This window comes from Equus quagga, chromosome 9, assembly GCF_021613505.1.
Source record: "Equus quagga isolate Etosha38 chromosome 9, UCLA_HA_Equagga_1.0, whole genome shotgun sequence".
NCBI lineage: Eukaryota > Metazoa > Chordata > Mammalia > Perissodactyla > Equidae > Equus > Equus quagga.
Genome location: NC_060275.1, coordinates 35,355,182 through 35,379,218, shown reverse-complemented (window position 1 = coordinate 35,379,218; position 24,037 = coordinate 35,355,182).

The window sequence follows — 24,037 nt, the reverse complement described above, 5'->3', positions numbered from 1 at the left end:
CTTGGGGAGCACTATGGAGAATTACCCACTCCGCTGTAGCCTTACTTTCCAATGCCCTGCCCCCAACTTTTGATATTTACAAATCTGTCACATCCCTCCTCCCAATCAGGCTGTCCCCGTTACTCAGAATTATTGTTTCAGACAATGTGCTATATTTTGGATCACTCTCTTCACCTTCCTGTACATCAGAAACAGCCTCACAGTTCTCTGACGTACTTGGAAATGTTCATCCACATGACTCATTTATAGCACAATGGCAGCAGCTAAATGGATTCTTCTCTGCAAGATTCCACCCGCCCTGTTTTCATTCTTCTGGCCCTCCCTCCCTCTCTCTTTTTCTGTCTTCCTTCTTTCCTTCTTTTGACTTTCATTGTTTCCTGTCTTTTGCAAACATAAATTGAGCATTTACTTTGAGCAAGGTACTGTATGGGACTGGTCACTGTGGTAGCAAAATGAGAAGATTCTGAGCTTCACCCTAGAGAAAATGGTGTTCCAGTGGAGGGATAGGTGGGGCACACAGCATCAGACTGTGTGATAGCACCAGGTGAGGAGAGCTTGTAGTGGCAGCCAGGAAGAAGCAGATCTAAAGCTCTGTGGGAAGTCAAGGGAAGCTTCCCATAAGAGGCACTTGGACAGGCTCCTGGAACAGCAGGGTTTTGACAGGTGAACAAATTGAAAAAGGATTCCCAAAGGAGGAAATGCCATGTGCAGAGAAGCAAGAGAAAAAACATCATGACCTGGGAGAAGAGGTGATTCGGAATTGCTAGAGTAAAATAGGAGGGATAAGGGCAGAAATGGGATTGGAGAACTATACTTAGGGCAAATATTTGTCTTTAAACAGGCACTTCCAATAGATCATCACAAAGGGATGAGCAGAAAACTCAAGTCATGGGCCTCATTACCTTTTTATTCACCCCATACCAATAAGTCCAACGAAAATGCCAATTGTGATACACAGAAGCTCTTACTCATCGTATTTGAGACAGAATCATTGTCTCCATTTAACACAAACTGGACCTAAGCTGACCATATATGCCAACTCATTTCTGTTTTAGGAAATGGAGGATCTGTGTATGTGTTTGGGTTTATGAAATATGTCAGTCTTACAAGAGTTTACAGAAGGATATATACGAATCAGAAAACAATACAATAACATCCATGTGGCCAGTACTGAAGTGGTTTAACACAATGTTATGACTATTTAGGGAAGGTTGTTTTGAAGCCATCTTTGACAAATAGATCATTAATGGGAACAAGGGTTCAGATGAGAAAATAGTAACATCACTGATTCTCTGTTCATCCACAGAGTATGTCACCAGGACAGGAAATCAGTAACTCAGCAGCAATTATCATCCATTCAGCTAACATGTATACAATGAATGTGTGTTAAAAGCCTGGTAGCACGCCCAGTGTCGGGCTCTCCAGGATGGCTAGGACATTTAGAAATTCAAACTGGTGCCATCCACGGGTAGAATTTCTCAAATAATATGCTCTTGCAAAAACCATTCAGGTGTTTTACTTTCTCCCAGATTTTTTATTACTCTTGGTCAAATAATATTCTTTTAGAATTGAGCATGCACAAAAAACACAAACATACCTCTTAAAAATGAAATGCAATTACACCTCATTCCTCTCCTGGCCAAGATGCTTGAACAAGTGAAGAGATTGCTTTATAATGTGGATTTGGGCAAGGGGGTGAAAGAATCGGGTTCATAGAAAAGTTCTGCCATGAAGAAATTCAACCTTATTTGACCTTAATAACAAAATCAAAACAATGAATAGAAACCCCCTCACATTGATTTTCCTTTAGTAACAGCTAGAGTGCATTCATCAGGTAGATAAACATTTCCTTCATCAGAATACAGCACTATAGAAAGCACCATGTCCAGACAGTATATAAGAGTGGAATCATTTTATTAAGGGAAGTGTAAACGGAAGCCAACTTTTTAACACAAACTCATAGTTGCTCCATTTGAGGTAGAAGGTGAATCAGAAATCTCAATAGGTCACACAACATTCCCACCGCCAGTAGCCTAGAAGTCTCTCAGGGAATTTTCTAGGGCTCCCCTAAATCTGTTTTAAAAACACTGTATTAGACCATTGACCATTCAATTTGTGTTCACCTGTAACTATAGAGAAATTTTGCATTTATTTAACCCAAATTGGCGTCCTTAACTTCTTATGGGTCTTAAAATCAGAACTATAAATCAGTTTTTTGTTGTTGTTGTTGTTCTTGCCATGTGATGTCTTCTTTCTGAATGAAGTGAATTTTTTATGAATGTCTAATAGAGAGAATCAGTTTGAAGATTCGACCCCAGCGTTTAGGACATGGTATTTGGAAGAGGGGTTGTCTGGTATTATGAAATCACATCACATGGGCAGCTACCTCTTCTGCCTTCGTGTAACCCTAACCTGAAATTAGAAAACAGGAGAACAAAATGAGACACTGAATGTGATTTTAAAAAAAGAAGTTAAACGAGAAGGGTTAGTGAATAAAAGGAAAATAAAATTGGAATTTAAGTTTGACAGTCCTGTCCTTCAGCTTTTCTCTACCACCTGGACATGAAGAAGGTCTCCTCATTAATTTGTTTCCAGCCTGGCTGCCTAGCCCAAGGGGGTTGGAGAGAAGCAGCTTCTGATGAGTTAGAGGTGAGAGGCTCATTCCCCAGTTCCAACTCACTGAGACATGAAAGAGACATTCAGTTCCCCAGCCACCAGTTTCTGAATCCAACAGCTCACTGTGCATAAGGAACGGAGAACACTTCCCTTAATCACTCCTTATCAAACTGCAGGCCGGTTTATTGGCATATCTATCAGGGGTGATTTGGTACCTTGTCTTCCCTCCCAGAACAGTGAGCCAACAACATCAGACTTTGCTGTGTACTTTACAGGTGCCAAATGTGGCAGAAACTACATTAATGGGGTAAAGTTCCAAATGTGACTCTAAGACAGACTTTCAGTTAATGGAATGAAAGCATAGGTATTATTACCCCCCTAAGCTTGAGGAAGAGATACCCCAATAGCACTTCATAAAATGTGTCAACCTGAGGTACACACCCCATTTTGTACTTCTTTCTTTGGTGGGTTAGCACCAATAATTACCTTACAAAGGCAAGGGAGCAGAAGAATGTGAGTGGATATGCACAAACTCGTCATTAAAACTTGTGAGAAATCTTTAAAAAGCTCATCTTTGGAGCTGGCCTGGTGGCATAGTGGTTAAGTGTGCACCTTCCGCTTCCGTGGTCCAGGGTTCATGGGTTTGGATTCTGGGTGCGGACCTACACATGGCTCATTAAGCCATGCTGTGGCAGCATCCCACATACAAACTAGAGGAAGACTGGCATGGATGTTAGCTCAGGGACAATCTTCCTCCGGCAAAAAGAGGAAAATTAGCAACAAATGTTAGCTCTGGGCCAATCTCCCTCACGCAAAAAGAAAAAGAACTCCTCTTATTGTGGAATGGCTATTTCATCATCTTTAGACATAAAGAGCATGGTGCCATGAGTCTCTATGTCAAAAGGTATGTGAATCCTGTAATGGTGCCCACTTCTCACATTTCTCTGTAGACATGCATTGTGTTTCCCACGTTGATGTGTTATAAGTAGAATCTGTGATGATGGGGACAGTGGTGGCAAAAGAGCAGGGATCAGCATATGACTGTCAGTGCTGAGACAGCCAGCAGTAGGTACTCACTGTTAGATCAGAGGTCTGTAACCTAGGCAGAAAAGTCTGACATGAAATGTTAACCAGTTAGTAAGGTAGGCTGACCACAAAGCCAAATTTTTATTGTATGGCCCATTTGCACAAAGGGTTAACACAGATACAGCTATAGAAAAATTGACTTCAGTTCCCAGAGACAGAAAAATCTTTCCATAAGCCAAACAAATTTCCCCATCAAAGACTGCCTCATATGGATGTTTTTGACTCTAAGCATAGAGTGCTGCCCATGCTCAAGTCCTCAGGAGGATGACTGAGGGAGAGGGAATGTTAGCTACAAACTTTTCCATCTTTCCTGAGCAGCTTCCCTTGGAACTAGATTGCTGTCATTAATGACAATGATTTTTATTTACAACACAACGTCGGACTGTAATTATTTCCTGGTATGAATTGCTTGCTCACGTCTTCCCCCCAATTAGTTGACCTATTGCTTCCTACATATTTTTGTTGTTACTTCGATATTCTGGATAAATAGCTTGCTTGTGGATAGAACTGTTCTTCAGCAGTTCTGATAGATTTTTTTTCCTCTCTTATAAATTGCTCAATAAAATTCAGAAACATTAAAAGGGCACCAGAGGTGATTAAGTGTGATATTTTCTCAAACTATATTTGATTGCCTAGCAGTTCACATTAAGATAAAAGCTCTTATACTAGCTTAACAACAGCAAGCTTGATTATTTGCTGTTTTGAGAGACTGGCTGAGGGCATGCTCGGGGGCTCAATATGAAATCTGTTACTTGGAAGAGAGTGAAGGTACACACCTCTTACTCTCCCTAGGGGATTATTGGCCCATTCTTCAAAGCTAGGGAAAATAGGCTTTCAAAGTTCCCTTCTCTAACTTGTACATGTGTGCCTATGGAGAGCATGGCTAGAGGGAGAGAAGCTAACACATTTAAGCCCGCAAATGTCCATGTCCAATCAACCAACCTATAAAGCATCGATTAATGGGTCTTCACTGACACACCTGCTGTTTGCTCCCTTCTTTGCCAGTCACTCTGTAAACCACTGAAGAAAAATACAAAATTCTTTTCTAAGAGGAGATATCACAGTACATGACAGGATGTCGTAAAACAATATAAGATATTGTAATTTAGATCAAGGTAAGTGTTTCAGATTTAAAGCACTAAGGTAGTTTGGAAGGGCACAAGGGAACAAAAAAGTCAGTCTTCCTGAAGGAGAGGGTTCAAGAAAGATGGGTGAAATTTAGTTACACAAAGGAAAAAGGAAAGGTAACCCAAGCTGGCAGGAAAGCATGAGTGAATCTGTATCACCTGCTTCTGACTGATGGCACTGCCATAGTTAAATCACATCTCCATTACTTTCTCCTTGTTCTTACTTCAAGTCCTCCTTGTGCTGGGTGAGTGAACAGGTTTCTATTTGCTGAATTCATTCTAGGTAATAATAAAATAATCTTGATCCTTAATGTGAATTTAAAAAAAAGAAATTGATTTTTAGCTTCAGAAATCTCGATTAATTGAGACCACTTACAACTGCCTGGCAGTCTGAGATTTAAAAGGCCCTCAGGCAAAAATGTGCAGGAGTATTGAAAGGTGGCATTGCTTCCATTCCTCCATCTCAGGGCATAATCTTTCTCCTTGACCCACCCTCTGAATTCTACCACTTGTCAAAATTAATTAATGCTTCCTTGAATTGTGCACTAACAGCAAAAGAGGAAATAAAAACCCAAAGGGCAAGAGATAAGTCAGGATACTATTGAAACTCTTACAGCAAACAAACACATCATGAAAACAAACAATAAACAGACAAACAAAAGAACAGGAACCATGGAGTAGACTTTGAAATTAGGGTCTTGCTCATTGTTATTTTCTAGGTTTTTATCATAGTCGTAAGTGGAAATAGAACCCATATTGGAAAGAGGATGGACCATGGTTTTGTGTCTGACAATTGCAGTGCACAGAAACTATCAGACACTTGCTTCTATTTACTCATGAGTATCTACAATCATTCATTTAAGAACATTTTATTGAATATTTGTTATTCATCACATAATGTGCCAGGTATATTACTTGAAATATAAAAATAAATCTGACAGAGCCACTGTGTAGTGAGTAGACTATAACTGCAAGGCATTGTTTAAGATCTATGAAAGTAGTATACGTGAGGGTACAGAGAGAGCATAAAGAAGTGATGCATCCTATATGGCTTACAGGAAGTTGATGACAGCATAGGTCACAGAAATTTTTCAGTGGTCAAATGAGTAGAGTTTCAACAGAAAGGGAGCAGGCAGGAGAAAAAGACTGCAAAATACATCTCACACAAGAATTTAAGGTGAGCAGAGGTGAAGAAGAATGAAACAGACAAATGTATTGGGAGCACTGCAAGTGATCAGGATGGCTAAACTCTGTGATATGCTTAAACTTGCAAAATCAAGTAGAGACAGATAATTAAAGGCAGTCAGTATCACACTAAAAAAAGCCAGTTATTTTCAAGTCATTTTAGACAGTGGAACTTTTTTTTGTCAAAACAGTTATTTGATCAGTTCCAGTGAATAAAAGAAATAATAAGAAACATAACAGGATTTAGGCTTAAGGAATGTTAAAAACAGAAGATCTTCCTCTAGTCATCTGTATTCTTCCTGTCTTGTGGTTGCTTTAGATGCATTAGGATGTTTTAAAAATGATAGATTTACATCCATTTATATCTTTGTCTGTCTATTTTTCTGTCTATCCATCAATCTTTCTACTGTCATATTTTTAAAAAGATCTTTATATTTTTAAACAATAATAATTTTCTAATAATAATGCTTAACCTTGGAAACTTCTCCTGTACAGATGGAGTAACAGGGACTGGAGTTAGCCTAATACATGAAACAAACTAAAACCCAAAACATATGCAACAACAGTTTTCAAGTCACTGGACATTAGGCAACAAAGAATAGTGATCCTTGGAAGATTGGAAACAAAGGAGTGAGCCTGATAATTGTCCTAGTTTGTCACCTTGAGAGAGTTTTTAGGTCATAATACCAGGGAAAGAAAAATGATGCAGATCCCAGAAAAGATTTTCAGTCATGCAGACAGAGTAGATAATCTGAGGAGGCTAAGGTAGTTAAAGTCCATAGGACAAAGAAATGAAAAGGACAGCAATGTGCAAAGAGAGATTCCTGATGATCTGCAAAGAAATGCTCTCAAATATTCAGCTGAGTGCTGATCAAGAAATGCACGTGGGGAAACTACCTGAGATAAGAGAAAGAATCATCCAAAAGAATCAGTGAGCTTAGGACTCAAATAGAGCAGGGGATAGTCTGTTTCCATCAGTTGGACTGGAAAAGTTTCTAAATCCTGAGGCCCTGAGGAAAATACTCATAAAGATCTTGCCTCAGTAGTAGAGGATAAATAACTTTATATGGAGCACTACTCCAGACCCATTTAAGCCACAGAAGAAAAATCTGAAAGAATCAAATAGTTTTTGAGCAGGCTAACTGCATCCCAGAACAAAGTTCAACTATATTTACAGAAATACATTAATGTCTAGCATCTAACAAGATAAAATTCACAATGTCTGGAAGCCAAACAAAAATATCTAGGCATACAAAAGAGTATGAACACAGATCACATGATTAGAACAATCAATCCAGAACTGAGACAAACGTAATAACAAGCAAACAAGGACATTAAGAGAGTTATGGTCAAAAGTTAATTAAAGACATGAATGATATTGTAAAATGTCCCAAATTAAACTTCTAGAGATGAAAGCTCCATATCTTGGATGAAAAATGCATTGGATGGGTCTTATAACCTATTATTCATTACAGAGGAAACAATTAATGAACTTGAAGACATATCAATGGAAAATATATAAAATAAATCATTAAAGAAAAGAATGTAAAAAATGTAGACAGTTTATTATAGGTCTAATAGCAGTCTTCAAAGGAAAGGAGAAATAGAGAGATCTTTTTGAAAAAATAGTGAAATATTTACAGACTTGATAAAATTTATAAATTCACACATCCAAGAAACTTAACAAATTCCAAGCAAAAGAAACACGAAGAAAATCACATCAAAGTACTTCATTATCAAATTGCTCAAAATAATGGATAAAGACAAAATTTTAGCCAGAGAAAGATGTTACATATAAAACAAAAAAATAAGATGACAGCAGTTATCTCATAAAACATAATGCAATGGAAGAGACCTTGGAGAAAAATTTTCCAATCATTAAAGGAAAAAAAAAAAAACAAACTTGAACTCTATACCAAGTGAAAAATATCTTTCAAAAACTGAGGGTGAAATACTTTTTAAGTTATACAAATGCTTGAACAATTCATCATTAGACCTATATTATAAGACATGTTAAGGGAAGTTCTTCAAGAAATTAGAGAGTAATATTACATGGAAATATAGATCTATACAAAAAAATGAAGAGCACCAAAAATAATAACTGCATATTAACAACATTATTTTTATTATTATTTAAATGTCTTTAAAAATAATTGACTAATTAGACAAAAAATATAACTATGTAGTATGTGGTTTATGACATATATCACAAAAGTGTAATGTGTGAGAGTAGCACAAAGGTTAGATGGAAAGAAATGGAAGAATACTGTTTAGGTTCTTATACTATCCCTAAAGTGATATATCATCACTTAAAATTAGGCTGTGATAAGTTAAAGGTGTGTCCTATAAACCCTTAAGCAACAACTAAAATAGCAATTTGAAGAGTTACAGCTAATAAGCCTATAAAGGAGAAAACATGAAATAATGAAAAGTACTCAATCCAAAACAAGGCTGTGGAGGAGAATCAGAAACAACTGAGACAAATAGAAAATAAATAGCAATGAGGTAGACTCAAATTAACCACATCAATGATCACACTATATGTAAATGGTCTAAGCACCAATTTGAAAGCACAGATTGTTAAATTGGTTAAAATGTCAAGTCACAACTATATGGTGTCTACAAGAAACTTGATTTAAATATAATGACAAAAATATGTAAAAAGTAAAGGCATAGAAAAAGAAATCTCGTGTTAATACAAGAAGCATAATACCAGGGTAAAGCAAAGTCATATCATAATGATGTAGAGATCAATTCATCAGGAGGACATATCCCTAAACATTTTGTTCCCCTAGGAAGAGTGCCTTGAAAATACAGGAAGCAAAAATTGATAAAATAATAAGAAAAAATAGATAAATCCACAATTACAATCAGAGATTTCAAGGTCCTTCTCTTACTAATGATAGAACTGGTAGAAAGAAAATCAGTAAGCTATGGATGACTTAAACAGCTGTCAATCAACTTGATGTAATTGATATTGATGGAACATAATATCCATCATGCCAGAATACGCATTCTTTAAAAATATCTATGAAATATTTACCAATATAGACCACATTTTGGGCCATAGAAGAAGTCTCAATAATTTTTAAAAGATTCAAGTTATACTCTGCATACAATGGAATTAAATTAGAAATCAATAACAGAAAGATCTCTTCAAAATCTCAAAATATTTAAAAACTAAATAGTGCAATTCTTACTAACCCATGGGTCAAAAGAGAAATCCAAATAGAACTTTGACAGTATTTGAGACTGATTAAAAATGGAAGAGAATGTATTTTTTAAATTTATGAAATATCAATAGAGAAACACATGCAGTAATGAAATTCCTAGCACTAAACATCTATTTAAAAAATACAGAAGTTCTAAAATAAAGACCTCAACTTTTACCTTAAGAAACTAGAAAACAAAGAGAAAATGAAACCAAACTAAGGAGAAGAAAGGAAATAATAAAGTGCATGGTACAAATAAATGAAATGATTTTTGCAAAATCAACAAGACAAAATATAAGCATGAAGGCAAAAATCAATGAAACCAACAAATGAGTCTTTGAGAAGGTTAATTAAATTGATGAACTTCTAGACAGATTGATCAGGGAAAAGAGAGATGGCACAATTTACCACTAAGAGAAGTGACAGATGTGACATCACTACAGATTTTACAGATATTACGTGGTAATAAAAATATTAAGAACAACTTTATGCCTGTTAATTCAACAATTTAGGTAAAATGAACATTTAAATAAGAAATAATACCGATCCTACATAAACTTGTTCAGCAAATATTGAGGCCAATATTACCTTGATACAAAAACCATATAAAGATGTTCCAAAAAAACAAAACTCCAGACTAATATCCTTCATGAACATAGAGGTAAACATTCTAGACAAAATCTTAGCAATTTGAATCAAATGATACGTAAAATGGACAATACATTATTACCAAGTGAAATTTATCCCACAAATGGAGAGTTAGTTTATCATTTGAAAATCAATGCAATTAATCATAGTACTAAATGAAAAAAAATCGTATGCTCATCTCAGTGGAATTAGAAAAAAAAAAATATGACAAAATCCAACATCTTTTCTTGATAAAAATTCTCAGTAAGCTTAGAACAGAAGGGAATTTCCTCAGCCTGATAAAGGATGTATAATAAAAAATCTGGAGCTAATTTCATACACTGTACTAAAACTGAATTTTCTCCCATAATATTAGGAATAAGACATTTCACCTTATTCATCATTAAACTAGAGGTTCTGACTTGTGCATTTAGACAAAAATAAATTAATTAACTAAAGCTTTCATGTTGGAAAGGAAGATGTAGACATGATTATCCATGAAGAAAATCAGATGGAATCTATGAAAATGCTACTAGTACTAATAAGTGATGTTAGCGGGGATACAAGACACGGACTCATCAAACAAATATCTATTGCACTTCGATATACAAGCAATAAAGAATACAAGAATCAAAAATTGAAACAAATTACTATTTATAATGACATTAAAATATGAAATCTTTAGGGATATATCTGACAAAAGATGTGAAGGGTGTCTGTACTTAAAACAAAAAATTGTTGAGAGAAATTAAAGAACTAACGAAGGGAAAAGATTCATCTTGTAAATAGGCCGGAAGTTTCACTATTGTTAACATGCCAATTCTTTCCAAATCACAAGCTGATTCTAAAACTGACATGGAAATGTAAGGATCAGATAATCAAAACAACTTTGAAAAAGAAAAACAAAGTCAGTGGACTAAGATTACATGAATTTAAGACATTTAAGACATTGCAGAGCTATAGCAATCATAACAGTAAGTGTGGCATTGACATAAAGATACATAAGGAGATCAATGGAACATAGAGTTCAGAAATAGGCTCACGTGTGTGTTTTTTTTAAGTCTATAGACTACATATGGACAACATATATATACTGACAACATATATTTATATGTCAACAACTAATTTTTGCAAATATACCAAGACAGTTTAGCGGAGAAAGGATAGCGTTTCCAGCAAATATTGCTGGAAAAACTGGATATCCACATGCAAAACAATTAACTTCAATCCACATCTCACATCATATTCAAAAATTAATTCAAAATAGGGGCCGGCCTGGTAGCACAGTCGTTAAGTTGGTACGTTCTGCTTCGGCGGCCCAGGGTTCGCTGGTGTGAATCCTGGGTGCGGACGTGGTACCACTTGGCAAGCCATGCTGTGGCAGGCGTCCCACATATAATGTAGAGGAAGATGGGCACGGATGTTAGCTCAGGGCCAGTCTTCCTCGGTAAAAAGAGGAGGATTGGCAGATGTTAGCTCAGGGCTAATCTTCCTCAAAAAAAAAAGTTAATTCAAAATAGATTACATAGATTTAAACATAAAATGTAGAATTATTAAACTTTTAGTAAACAAAAAGAGAAGAAAATCTTTGTGACATAGGACTGGGTAAAATTTCTTAGATAAGACACCGAAGCATGATCATAAAAGAACAAACTGACAAATTGGACTTGATCAAAACTGAAACTTATTCTTCAAAAGACACTGTTATCAAAATGAAAAAAGCCACAGACAAGGAGTAAATATCTGCAAAACCGATTTCTGCAAAAGGACTTGTATTCAGAATTTTCAAAATTCAGTAATAGAAAAACAAACAACTAAATAAAAAATGAGCAAACAGTTTGAACAAACACTTCATCACAGATGATGGCAAAGAAGCACAGGAAGAGATGCTCAACATCATTTGTCATTAGAAGAATATAAATTGAAACTACAATATGGTAACACAACATACCCACAGAATGACTAGAATTAAAAAGTGATCATATCTAGTTTTGGCAAGCATTTGAAGGAAGTGCAATTCTCCAACACCAGAAGTGGAAATGTAAAATGGTACATTTTTAGAAAACAGTTTGATAGTTTCTTAAAAGGTTAAATATACATCAATTCTATGACCCCACCACTCCACTTCTAAGTATTTACCTACGAGAAAATAAAGATTACGCATTAACTTGTTTACACAAACATTTGTACACAAGTATTCAGAACTGTTTCATTTATAGTATCTAAAATCAGGAAACAGCCCAAAAGTTCTTCAACAGATCAATGGATAAGCAGTTTGTAGAGTGCCTGGAATACTATTCAGCGATAAAAATGAATGAACTAAAAATGAACTCATAACAACATGGAAAAATCTTAAAATAATCATGCTAAGTGAAATAAGCCAGACAAAAACAAGAATACATGCTGTGTGATTCCATTTATATACATCTCTAGAAAAGGAAAACTAATCCAGAGTGACAGAAAGCAGGTTAGTAACTGCCGGGGGAGGTGTATGGAGGGAAAGACAAGAGGGAGGAATTACGAAGGGACACAAGGATACCTTTGGACATGATAAATATGTTCACTACCTTGATTGGCTTGATGGTTTCAGGGGTGTATATGTCAAAACTTATCAATTTGTCTTCTTTAAATAGGAACAATTGTTTTTATGTCAATTATATAAAGCTGTTAGAAATAATACTTTAATGCTGCGTTGTACTTAATTATTCTCATTGTTTTCATATATACCATTTCATCTAATCATTCCATGAACTTTTGCTAGCGTTTAGAATAGTTACTACTATTCTGACTTTTCAGAAAAGGAAACAAAATCAGAAAGGTATTATCTGACCAAGGCCACACAGCCTGCAAGTGACAGACAGAGAAAAGTGCTCACATCCTCACTTCCGATGTGTCTCCATAAATTTCCGGTTTGGTTTGGGACTGAAGTGCGCTCAAAAAAGCCAGTCTGGTGAGCTGGTGTGACTGCTCATTTTTGGTAGAGTTTGGGGAGATTGACTAACTTCATAAAATGAACTCTAAATAGCATTTGCTACCTAACTTTCACAGAATTTGTCTATTGCACGTTTTCACAATATTTGCACGAAGACAAGTATTTAGTGTTTGTTAATAGAGGTGGCATCTGGTTTGAGTTTTCTCAGACCTTCTCAAGTCTTTAAACTTATAATGCTTATCACTGCTTCTCACTTAACAATTAATTGTCAGTTTCCCCCGACATCTCTCACAATCCCCCTTTTATGGTTATGCAACTCCTTTTGTTTGTTTTCGTTTGTTATTGTCCTACATCATCAACTCAGTTTTACATTCTTTTAAGATAGGGACAGTGGATATGCTGTTTCGTTTCCTTGTAAGATATTTCAACGGGTCACAATGCCATCCTTTACTTTTAATAAATGGGAAAATAATTCATGTTGATGTGGACCCTAATTTTTCCAGTTTCTATCCAGATATTTCACGAACACTTTCTATAGTCTTAAGCATTCCCTTGCCTCATTCTCTTCCCATGAATTCCCAAGTTGCTACTTACCCTTCACACAAAATAATTAATATTTTCAGTTGTGGGTTTAATTTTTATCTCACATCCCATTTAGAAAATTATGAATTTAAAGAAAACTCAGAAAAACAAAAGAGATAAAATAATTTCCTGGAATAAGGCTAAACTGATATTTATTAGAAAGGGGTAAAAAGGGAATTAATATATTGGCCAATTCTTCTAACCAGAATAAGTATAATAGAAATAAATTTTTAGAGGTCAATGTGAGGAAAAAGAAGAACTGGAAATTGTTGGCCACACAGTTTTGGTCCTCCTACTAAAGAACTTTTATTTGTTTATTTATTTATTTATTTGTTTGTTTGTTTTTGAAGAAGATTAGCCCTGAGCTAACGTCCACCACCAATCCTTCTCTTTTTGCTGAGAAAGATTGGCCCTGAGCTAACATCTGTACTCATCTCCCTCTATTTTTTTTTATATGTGGGATGCTGCCACAGCATGGCTTGATAAGGGATGCATAGGTCCCTGCCTGGGATTCAGAGCTGCTACCTCCAGGCCAACCAAGCAGAGTGCGCGAATATAACCACTGTCCCACTAGGCCAGCCCCTAAAGAACTTTCATTTTTATTAGAGATTTGAGAACTTGTTCCAAAATATTTACCATGGAGAAACAGAAGTTTTTGTTTAGATTAGGTTTTCAAAATGGGTAGTTGGTAGCATGAGCAATAACACAAAGAAGTGAGAATGGTTGAGTTTACTAATCACGGTGGTCCACTGGGGGTCAGGGTCAAGAGGAACAAGCAAAGCAAAGCCGCCTCCTCCCAGCGTTAAATCCTGAACCAGCAGAGGGAAGAGCTCCTGTCAGTCTTTCTACTCCTTCATTAACCCTTGCACTCTTAGGATCTGTGCTCCGCTGCTCGAGTTCTTTAGAGAAAGCTCTATGAAGGAAACAACATGGATTTATCCTTTATGAATTATTCATTGTTATCATTATTAGCTCTCATAAATTCCAGCCACGCTGCTCATGTGGTTCTGTCTTTTTGCTTAAGTCATATAAAACTCAGCTGACAAAACATTAGCAGGCGTACCATGGGGAATTGTTGGGGCTGGTTTGGCTGATTATAGCTGCCTCCAATTCTACTTCCAGTGATTTTATGTACACAAAACTTTGTTTGTAATTTTCAAACACAAAGTTTCCAAAAATATGAAGTGTATCCAAGCAATACCTTGAAGCCAATGAGTGTTTTCCCTCAAAGAATGTGATGCCTGAGCAGGACCAGTTTCACAAGTGACAACACCCGCTGTTCATCCATAGCCTGTAGTGCAGTGGGCACAGCGATGGGTGGCTTATGTACAATAAAATGGCAGAGCATTTCTTATTTCTTATGACTTCCCAAGAAGTTGGAGATTTATGGTGTAAAGTCATCTCTTCCATTGCTTTCTTAAATGTCACTAAAACTGATCCATTCTTTGAAATTTAGGCCTACCTTCATAAAAATGAAATATCTAAGTAAGAGTTTACTCCCAAGCCCCCAGGCCTTTACTGTAGGTCTGTTCATCAGATTATTCTCTCTAAGCCAGCTGGGAACAAAATGGATCAAGAGCACAGCCTCTCTGCTTCGACAGAGGAGATGGTAACCCAGGGATACAGAAAAGCTGGCCTGGCTGCAAGGCTGATGCTGGCCCACTGCTGTGTGTGCTCACTCCTAGAGTCCCACTTGGATTCTTATAGATTTTGGAACTGATCTGCCAGGCTATAGGGAGAAGAAAATTTCTACACAATAGTGTAAGCTTAACCTTATAGCTCTTTATTTCTCTACCATCAGTACATGCTAAAACTCTAGGAAGAACCATTTCCAGGATATATTACTTGGGGAAAAAAAGTTCATCAGGCCTTTTGTTTTTGAAGGTAGAGAAAGAAGGTAGTGCTAATTTATAGAGTTTCACGTCTGCTCTATCCCATTCAACTAGACAACAACCTTGTAAAGTGACTGTTGTTGAACTATTTTTATGTGTGAAGTGCAGGGGAGGGAAAAGTTTTCCTCAACCCTCTTAGAGATCCTGGCTGAGTCTGAAAATTAGCATAAACAGATTAACAGGAGAAAAAGCATAGAAACTCATTTAATATAAGTTTTATTTGACACAGAAGCCTCCATAAGGAAATGAAGACCCAAAGAAACAGTTAGACAGGAATATTTTATGCTGGGTTTGCTGAATAGTAGACAGTTGTGGAGACTATGACAGGTTAAGGAGTATGAGGTAATTGCAGTAAACTGGAAGAAGCTTGTTTGTTAGAAGTCTTCTTGTCATCCTTTTGATTTCAGAGATAAGGACACCTCTTTCTTCCACGTATAAGGAGGGCATCTCTCTCATGAGGGTTTTCTGATCTGTTTCACAGAAGAAGAGCAATGGGTTGTCGGGGAGAGGGATGGGGAAGTAAGAGTGACCTTTCTGCTTCTGCTGCTTCTCAAACTCCTTCAGCTTCAATATGCCAAGGAGCCATATTTTGAAGTAGCATATCCTAAACCCCATCAGAAGAAAGAGAGACTCAGAAAGCTTAACTGTCTTGATTCATTCATTCATTCATTCATTTGACAAATATTTATTGTGTACTTACTATGTGCCGGGCACTGTTGCATGTGATCAGGATACATTGGTGAAAAAAAAAAAAAAGACTAAATTCTCTATCTTAAGGAACTCACAATATCATGGGGAAAGCCACCAATTATGATATGCTTTGAACCCAGTTTTTTGACCCATGTCTCCCTCATTATACAGAGTTATCTATTAGTGAGGTTAGGTAAAGAAGTTCATTTATTGGAAGGCCCAAGTTTCATATTTACAATTAGCCAGGTTGAGGAAGAACTACATCCTTCTGCTTTCTCTAACTCTGTAGGTCTTTCCTTTCAGTCTATGTTTCTCGGGAAGATGGTTCTGGATATTCAGGCTAACTTGCAGCACCTTTAAATGAAGGAAGGCTGCAAGGTCAAAACAACATGTGTTCAACTTTTCCAGTTCCTACAGTTTCTTGGGGTGATGCAGGAACTCTGCTTTGGGAGGGTCTGGTTTCCCCCCCTCCAGGGATGCCACAGGCTTGAACTTCTTTACAGTAGATTTGTTACGGGTACCGTACTTTCCTCTATTCTGAGCAGCAGCACTGTATGTCAGACTGCATGCCTGCCACGCCAGGCAAAGGGAAGACTGTGACCTGCCACGCCGGAAGGCTATCTGGAGGGCCTTCCAAAGCCCACATTTCCTCTGTACTGGGGTGAAGCAGAACTGGGTTTGCCAGTAAATCAGGACAGGGTTGGAGTCTTGGGGCTAAACTTTGGTGAGGCTGCTGGCAAGACGTACAGACACAGACGTGCTCACAACATTCACGCCTACACACACACAGCCCCTGGTGGAGTGGGGAATTAGTCAGCGGAGGCTTGACAAAGTGCTTCCTACACATGCTGTTCTGTCAGGCGGCACAGCTTCTCGGGCTTCAGAGGTAATTACATGGATTTTCTGTCTTGTACTTGCAAAAACACAGCCCAGCACTGCGCTGCTGCTGCTGGCTCGTCGCTGACAACGCCTTTGGCTCTGGCAGGCAGCAGGCTGCAGGAGAATGTTTACATGCTCTCTTTTAAGAATTCAAACCCGGAGAAGACACAGGAGGTACCAGTGGAAGGAAGAGAGGCAAGAGTTTACATGAGGGGGAGAAGAGTGGAGAGAAGTTTCACTTGGAAAACCAAGCAAGACATTCCAGGGGAGGTGGGGGTGCACAAAAATGAAGAAATTGCTGCAGAGAAGGCTGCAATAATGCTTTTATTTTGAGTTTTATGAGTTATATTTTCTTTCACTTCATCCATCAGCGTAATTACTTGGTCAGTAATATCCAGTTCGCTTTCAACTGTTCCATCCATCGATAAACAGTTATTAGACCCCAGATGCCCCAAATTCCAGGCCAGGCAATCTCTGTTTACCCGGGGTGTGGATGAGGCATAACCACCATCCCTGCACACAAGGAGCTTATGTGAAAGGTGGGAAGACAATTACTTTTCCAGGAAAACTGAAAGGAGAAGGTAGTCAGTGATTTGTGCCTAACGGGGTGTAGAGTACAGACCCAGATATCAAGTCTCTACACACTGTTCAGGAATGTTCCCTTTCTGGTCTTTATCTTAATGGTGATTATAATAAAAAATGGAATCCAAAAATAGGAAATTTTTAGAAGACAAAATGTACTCGGGTGCTTCTCCCAATTATGAGCCAAAAGGGACAGGACATAGACCAGAGCAAGGGAAAAAACATCTGAAAGATCTGTTGTGTGCCTCAGACATGCCCAGCATAATGCTGTGAGGGGCAGGGCCCAGGCTAGAAATGTTGTAGCTAGCGTGTGATATTCCACGTGCAACTCCTGTGCATATTGCATAGGGGTTTGTCAGAGGTAGTATGCATAAGCTGTGTGAATGAAAAACCCTAGATCTAAAGTAGGATCATCTTTAGGCTGCAGAAAAGACCCCAGTTGTTTATTAGGGCAAGGGAAGAGCTACCAATGTTAACCATGAGTGGGTTTCTGAATTTCCTATTCCTATTGATTAAGTATGGGTGTTTCTTTGTATCTTCTCTGATACCCGGAATGCTGACCCAAACCGTGTGGGGAACTTGGAGCCATTAGAAATATAAAGATTTTGATGTTGACCATCTTTTCATGTGTCTGTTGGTCATGTGTATATCTTCCTTGGAAAAGTGTCTGTTCATTTCCTCTGCCCATGTTTTGATTAGGTTGTTTGGTTTTTTTTTTTTTCTGTTGAGTTCCTTATATATTTTGGAGATCAATCCCTTGTCTGATAAATGATTTGCAACTATTTTCTCCCAGTTGGTGGGTTATCTTTCCATTTTGTTCATGGTTTCCTTTGCTTTGCAGAAGATTTTTAGTCTGACATAGTCCCATTTGTTAACTTTTTCTTTCGTTTCCCTTTCCCAAGTAGACATGGTATTCGAAAATCTGTTGCTAAGATCAATGTCAAAGAGTATACTGTCTATATTTTTTTTTAGGAGTTTTATGGTTTCAGGTCTTACATTCAAATCTTTAATCCATTTGAGTTAATTTTTGTGTATGGTGCAAGATAATGGCCTACTTTCATTCTTTTACATATGGCTGTCCAGTTTTCCCAACATCATTTATTGAAGAGACTTTTCTTTTTCCATTGTATGTTCTTGGTTCCTTTGTCAAAGATTAACTGTGAAAAGATGCTCAACATCACTAATTATTAGGGAAATGCAAATCAAAACTACAATGAGATATCATCTTACACTGGTCAGAGTGGCCCTAATTACCAGGATAAAAAACAACAAATGTTGGAGAGGAAGTGGAGAAAAAGGAACCCTCATACACTACTGGTGGGAATTCAAACTGGTGCAGCCACCTGTAGAAAACAGTATGGAGATTTCTCAATAAATTAAAAATAGAAATACCATATGATCCAGCTATCCTGCTACCAGGTATTTATCTAAAGAACTTGAAATCAATGCTCCAAAGAGATTTACGCACCCTATGTTCATTGCAGCACAATTCACAATAACCAGGATTTAGAAATAACCCAAATGCCCTTCTGTAGATGAATGGATAAAGAAGATGTGGTGTATATATCTATACATATATACAATGGAATACTACTCAGCCATAAAAAAGACAAAATCGTCCTATTTGCAACAACACGGATGGACCTGGATGGTGTGATGTTAAGCAAAATAAGCCAGGCAGAGAAAGATAAATATTATATGATTTCACTCATATGTGGAAGATGACAAATACACGGATAAAGAGAACAGATTAGTGGTTAGCAGGAGGGAAGGAGGTTGGGGGATGGGTGAAAGGGACAAAGGGGCATATATGTATGGTGATGGATAAAAATTAGACTACTGGGGCTGAGCACAATGAAATGTATTCAGGAATTGGTAAACAATAATGTACACCTAAAATTACACAATGTTATAAACCACTATAATCCCAAAAAATTACTTTAAAAAAAGAAATATAAAGAACTAGATAGAGGCCTGGACTAAAGATGGATTCATTACTTTGCTACTAGTTTGCTCTGTGACCTTGAACAGGTCACTTCACTCTCTCAGCTTCCTTTATATCCTCAAATCCTTTGGCCATTCTTATGCCTACTCCAGTGGTTTACCATGGCTGGTGGTTTTCTCCAACACCTAACAATCGGTCAGTCTCCTGCATTTCTATGGTCATGTCCCTCTCTGGGTCTTCACTCAAACTCTTCTCCTTCTCTCATGCTTCCCACCCCTGTTCAGTCTATCAAAACCTGGATGTTTTTCCAGTCCTGACTCAAGGCCACCACCTACCTGAAGTCTCACCATCCCTACTAGTTTGCATTTCTCTTCCTTCTCTGAATCCCTAGAGTGATGCATTAGATCCAAGCAGTCAAGCACGAGAGGCCACAAGACGTTATTCCTTGATAATTATATTTGTGTTTTTCCTTTGCGCTTCTAAGTGGCACATGATATATTAAGGGACTGGAGAGAGATTGACAAAATTGTTGTTGTTATTTTTATTATATCTCTCAAGGGGCCCAATATGAATAGGAAAAGCAACCCGATTCAGATTAGGAGATGTTTGGCCTGAACCAGGAAAAAACAAAATAAAACAGACAGGAGTCAGGAAGGATCCTTGTTAAATGACACGTCCCCAGCCAGACCTAACAAACCCAGACTTCCTTTCCATTCTGCTTCTCTGTTGATTATCCTGTCTTTCTCTTTAGAGATTTCTCAGGCAGCTGTATCAGCTACATAAGTTCAAAAAGGTATATTGAATCCTAAGTTTCGTGAAAAGATAGATATCTTTTCTACCTTTGGATAGATAGTCCATCTATCTCTGTATCTATTTTTCCCTCGAAATTAATGTACAGAAAGACTATTCTTTCAAATACTTTACGGTTCATGTTTTTCTAGTGAGTTAAGTGCTAATTTATCCTCATTTTAAGACTACAGAACTGAAGTTCATGGAGATTAGGTCATTGGTTCAAGGCCATATGCCTAGTAGAGGAGACTGAATTCAAATCTAGGTCTATCTGATTTCAGTCTCTTTCCATCACTCAAGCTTCATAAATAAATTTAATATATGTAAAAAACAGAGTTAAATAATTCCTGTAATGGACAAAAACATGAGTAGGGGAATTTGGGGTTTAGAGTTTGGAATGTGAATTGGAGTGGAGAGAATGAATTGTGTAATTTGGGAAAACTCTTGCAGAAGTTGAATTTAGGCATTTTATACTACATAAAACAATTCTATAAATGGTACTGTTTTGTAATATAATGATGTTTTTAACATATTTAATGTATATAAAAACGTTTCTCAAGTTAAAACAAGAAAAGAAGCAGCAGAAAGATTCAACTGGACAAAGTTCATGCAAAAGTTTACAAAGAGGAAATGATTCCCTTTCAGTACCACGATCACTCTTTCTACTCATTAGAGTCCCATTTGTGGACTAAAGAAGTAACTCAAAATAGACTGCAACAGCACACGGCTTTTCTACAAAAAAATAATTTACAGGTATGCTCATTGTTTGCAATAGTAATGTTCTAAGAAATTGTGGTATTTCAGATTCTCTCTTTGTCTCTTTCTGTTCATAAGAATTTCTGTGTAAACTTGGTACCTAGAACACAAACATTTACCCCTCCTCTCTCTTGAAACCTCATTAAAATGACAACTCAGGGATAAAGAATAAGTCCATAAAAACAAAGAAAATTAGACAGGAGAAAACATCGGACTAGAGCTGTCAACAAAATTTTTAAATAGATAGATGGGTAAATAACTGACTTCATAGATTGGAGAATGAGTAAACCTAATTACTTGCATGGGAAAAACACAGGAAGAAATAGGATTCACTCTGCAAAGTCCAGTTAGAAATTGGGAGTACCAGATACTTTTGAGGTTGAGGGTTTTGGTTTGGGTTTGAAAATTGAGTGGATTTTTTGAAATATGTAAAATAAACAGAAAACAAGGTTCCATTTCAAAGTCCATGCTGTCAAGAGAATTCCCTCCTCCATCCAGAAGAATAAAGAAAGTTTGCTCTTGAGAGGGCATGCAAAAACACACTTGACTCAGAGATGGCAGGCAAAGCTGAAGGATGGGGTGACATGCTATCCTGAAAACGAGAGAATTAAAAAACAAGTCCCAGATGTAGAGTGATATTTCCCACCTTTATAGCACTCTTCCCTTTACAAGCTTCCCAAATCATGAAAAACAGGCTTACAGCCTTTAGGCAGAAGATTGGAATATTATTCTGTACAGGGACTACCCAGCCCAAGAGAAAACATTTACAGATATTAACAAAGACAAAGAGAATGAGACAGCTCCCATCAAACCAGATTGTGATAAAGTTTACCACTCAAGAAACCCTGCCTACGCCACAGAGAGTCTCTGGTCAGCTTATTTGGGCCTCACTCTTAAGTACAGATAATATCCAAGTTTCATTATTTATTTATTTATTTATTTAGTAAAATCTCTTACATGAAAACAAGGACAGGAAGAGAAAACAATCAAACAACATGACAAACTAAATGAAATAGAGACAAAGTAGGAATCAGAAGAAAACTCCAATAAGACTATAATTGAGTTGTTCAAGAGGCGTCATTTGTTCAACAAATATTTATCAAGCGGGAACATAAAACATCCATGTCGGTCACTACTCCAAGTACTCAGGATATACAGATGAATGGCTCTTGCCTTTTTGGACCTTCTTTTGGTGGACGAGAGACAATATTTCACCCCATAAAAATAAGATAGGATAATACAGACAGGAATATTTAAAAGATAATTAAGAATTTTTGAAAATGTGTAAGTTATTTTACAATAAAAAAAAGAATAGGAGAATTGGAATTGAGACTAAGAAAATCTCTTAAATACTTGAACAATATTATAAAGGGATAGAAAATATAAGGTAATTTAATACTCAAACCAGAAGGGCCAGCATTCCATGGGGAATACAGAGAGAAAAGAGAAAATGAAGAGTGGGGGAAGGAAGAGTTCAAGTGATAAGAAAATAAAAAGTCCCAGAATGGAGGGACATAGGTTTCAGATTGGAAGGAGCCATTAAATGCGAGCCAGAGCAGGTCTTAATGAAGTTCATGAATACTGGGGATGAAGGGGAGATCCCATAAGCTGTCAGCAAGTAAGAATTTGTCTTGTACAAAGGATCAAGGTTTAGAAGACATGAGATTTCACATTTGCAACAACAGAATTGGGAAGACAAGGTGATGTGCTTTCAAAAGTCTGAGGGGAAACTATTTACAGCTGGAATTTACTTCTGGCCAAGCGGCCAATCAAAATGAAAGGTAAATTGCGGCCAGCCTGGTGACACAGTGGTTAAACATGCACGTTCTGCTTCAGAGGCCCAGGTTCGACAGTTCAGATCCCAGTGTGGACACGGCACCACTTGGCAAGCCATGCTGTGGTAGGCGTCCCACATATAATGTAGAGCAAGATGGGCACAGATGTTAGCTCAAGGCTAGTCTTCCTCAGCAAAAAGAGGAGGATTGGCAGCAGATGTTAGCTCAGGGCTAATCTTCCTCAAAAAACAAACAAACAAACAAAGAAAACTGAGGGTAACTTGAAGATTCAAACGTGAAAGGTCTCAAGTAATTTATTTCCCATGCACACTTTCCCAAAAGGCAACTGGAATATGTGCTCATCCAAAATAGAGAAGTAAAAACACACATTGGAAGATATGAGGACTACTAAAAAATAGACAATTACTAATTTTAAGAACAATTAAAAATTATAAAAGAAGGGACATGTATTTATCCTCTAATACATACTTCTGGTCTAAATATGATTTTAATATTGTGAATACTCTAAGGTGCTGCCAAACTAATCTTGCAAAGAAAATCCCTGATTGAAAATCCTTACTGGTACACTGGGGATAAACCTAAACTCATCAGCATGATTGAATAAAACCAGAACTTTATGATTATAGAAGCTCACAGTTCATCTCTCTATTCTCATCTCACCACCTGGAAATGACCCTTTGCATGGAATCACTTGCAGCTCCTGAAAATCACCGTTGTTTGTCTGCCTTCTTGCCTTGCCTTTGCTGGTCCCTCTCCATGGCTTGACTTCTCCCTTTCCTGAAGGGCATCTGTGTACCTATGAAGGCCGAGGCAAGCATCGTCTTTCCAGGAAGCCTCCTCTCATCCTCAGCCTCACTGGGCCCTGACCCTGGCAGGTGCTCCTCCTTCTGCTCTCATAACACAAGTGTTTCTCTCTTTCATAGATGAATGAACTCACTTGATGTCAGTATACTTTTCTTCCTCTCCTAAAAAAATGTGATCTTCTGGAAAGCGGGAACTATATTTTATTAACGGATCTATTCTCTTAGTGTAATGTTAAGCTCTTAATAGTTCCTTGTATAATGTTCAAAACAATCTTAACAGGAAGGCACTCTAACACATGAAGAGCCTGAGGCTCAAAAAGAATAAGTAACTTGCATAAGAGGCAGGTCCAGACTCAAACGCAGGCCTTCGGGACCCTAAAGTTTTTCCCATGCTGGGACACACAGGATGGAATGAGCCTTTAACAAGGCAAACTGAGCGTGGGATACCACAGGCCTAGTTTTGACCTGAAAACAGTTGGCTATATGATCTTCAACACATTGCTTTGTTTACTTTTTACAATGTTCTTCCTTGGGTCTG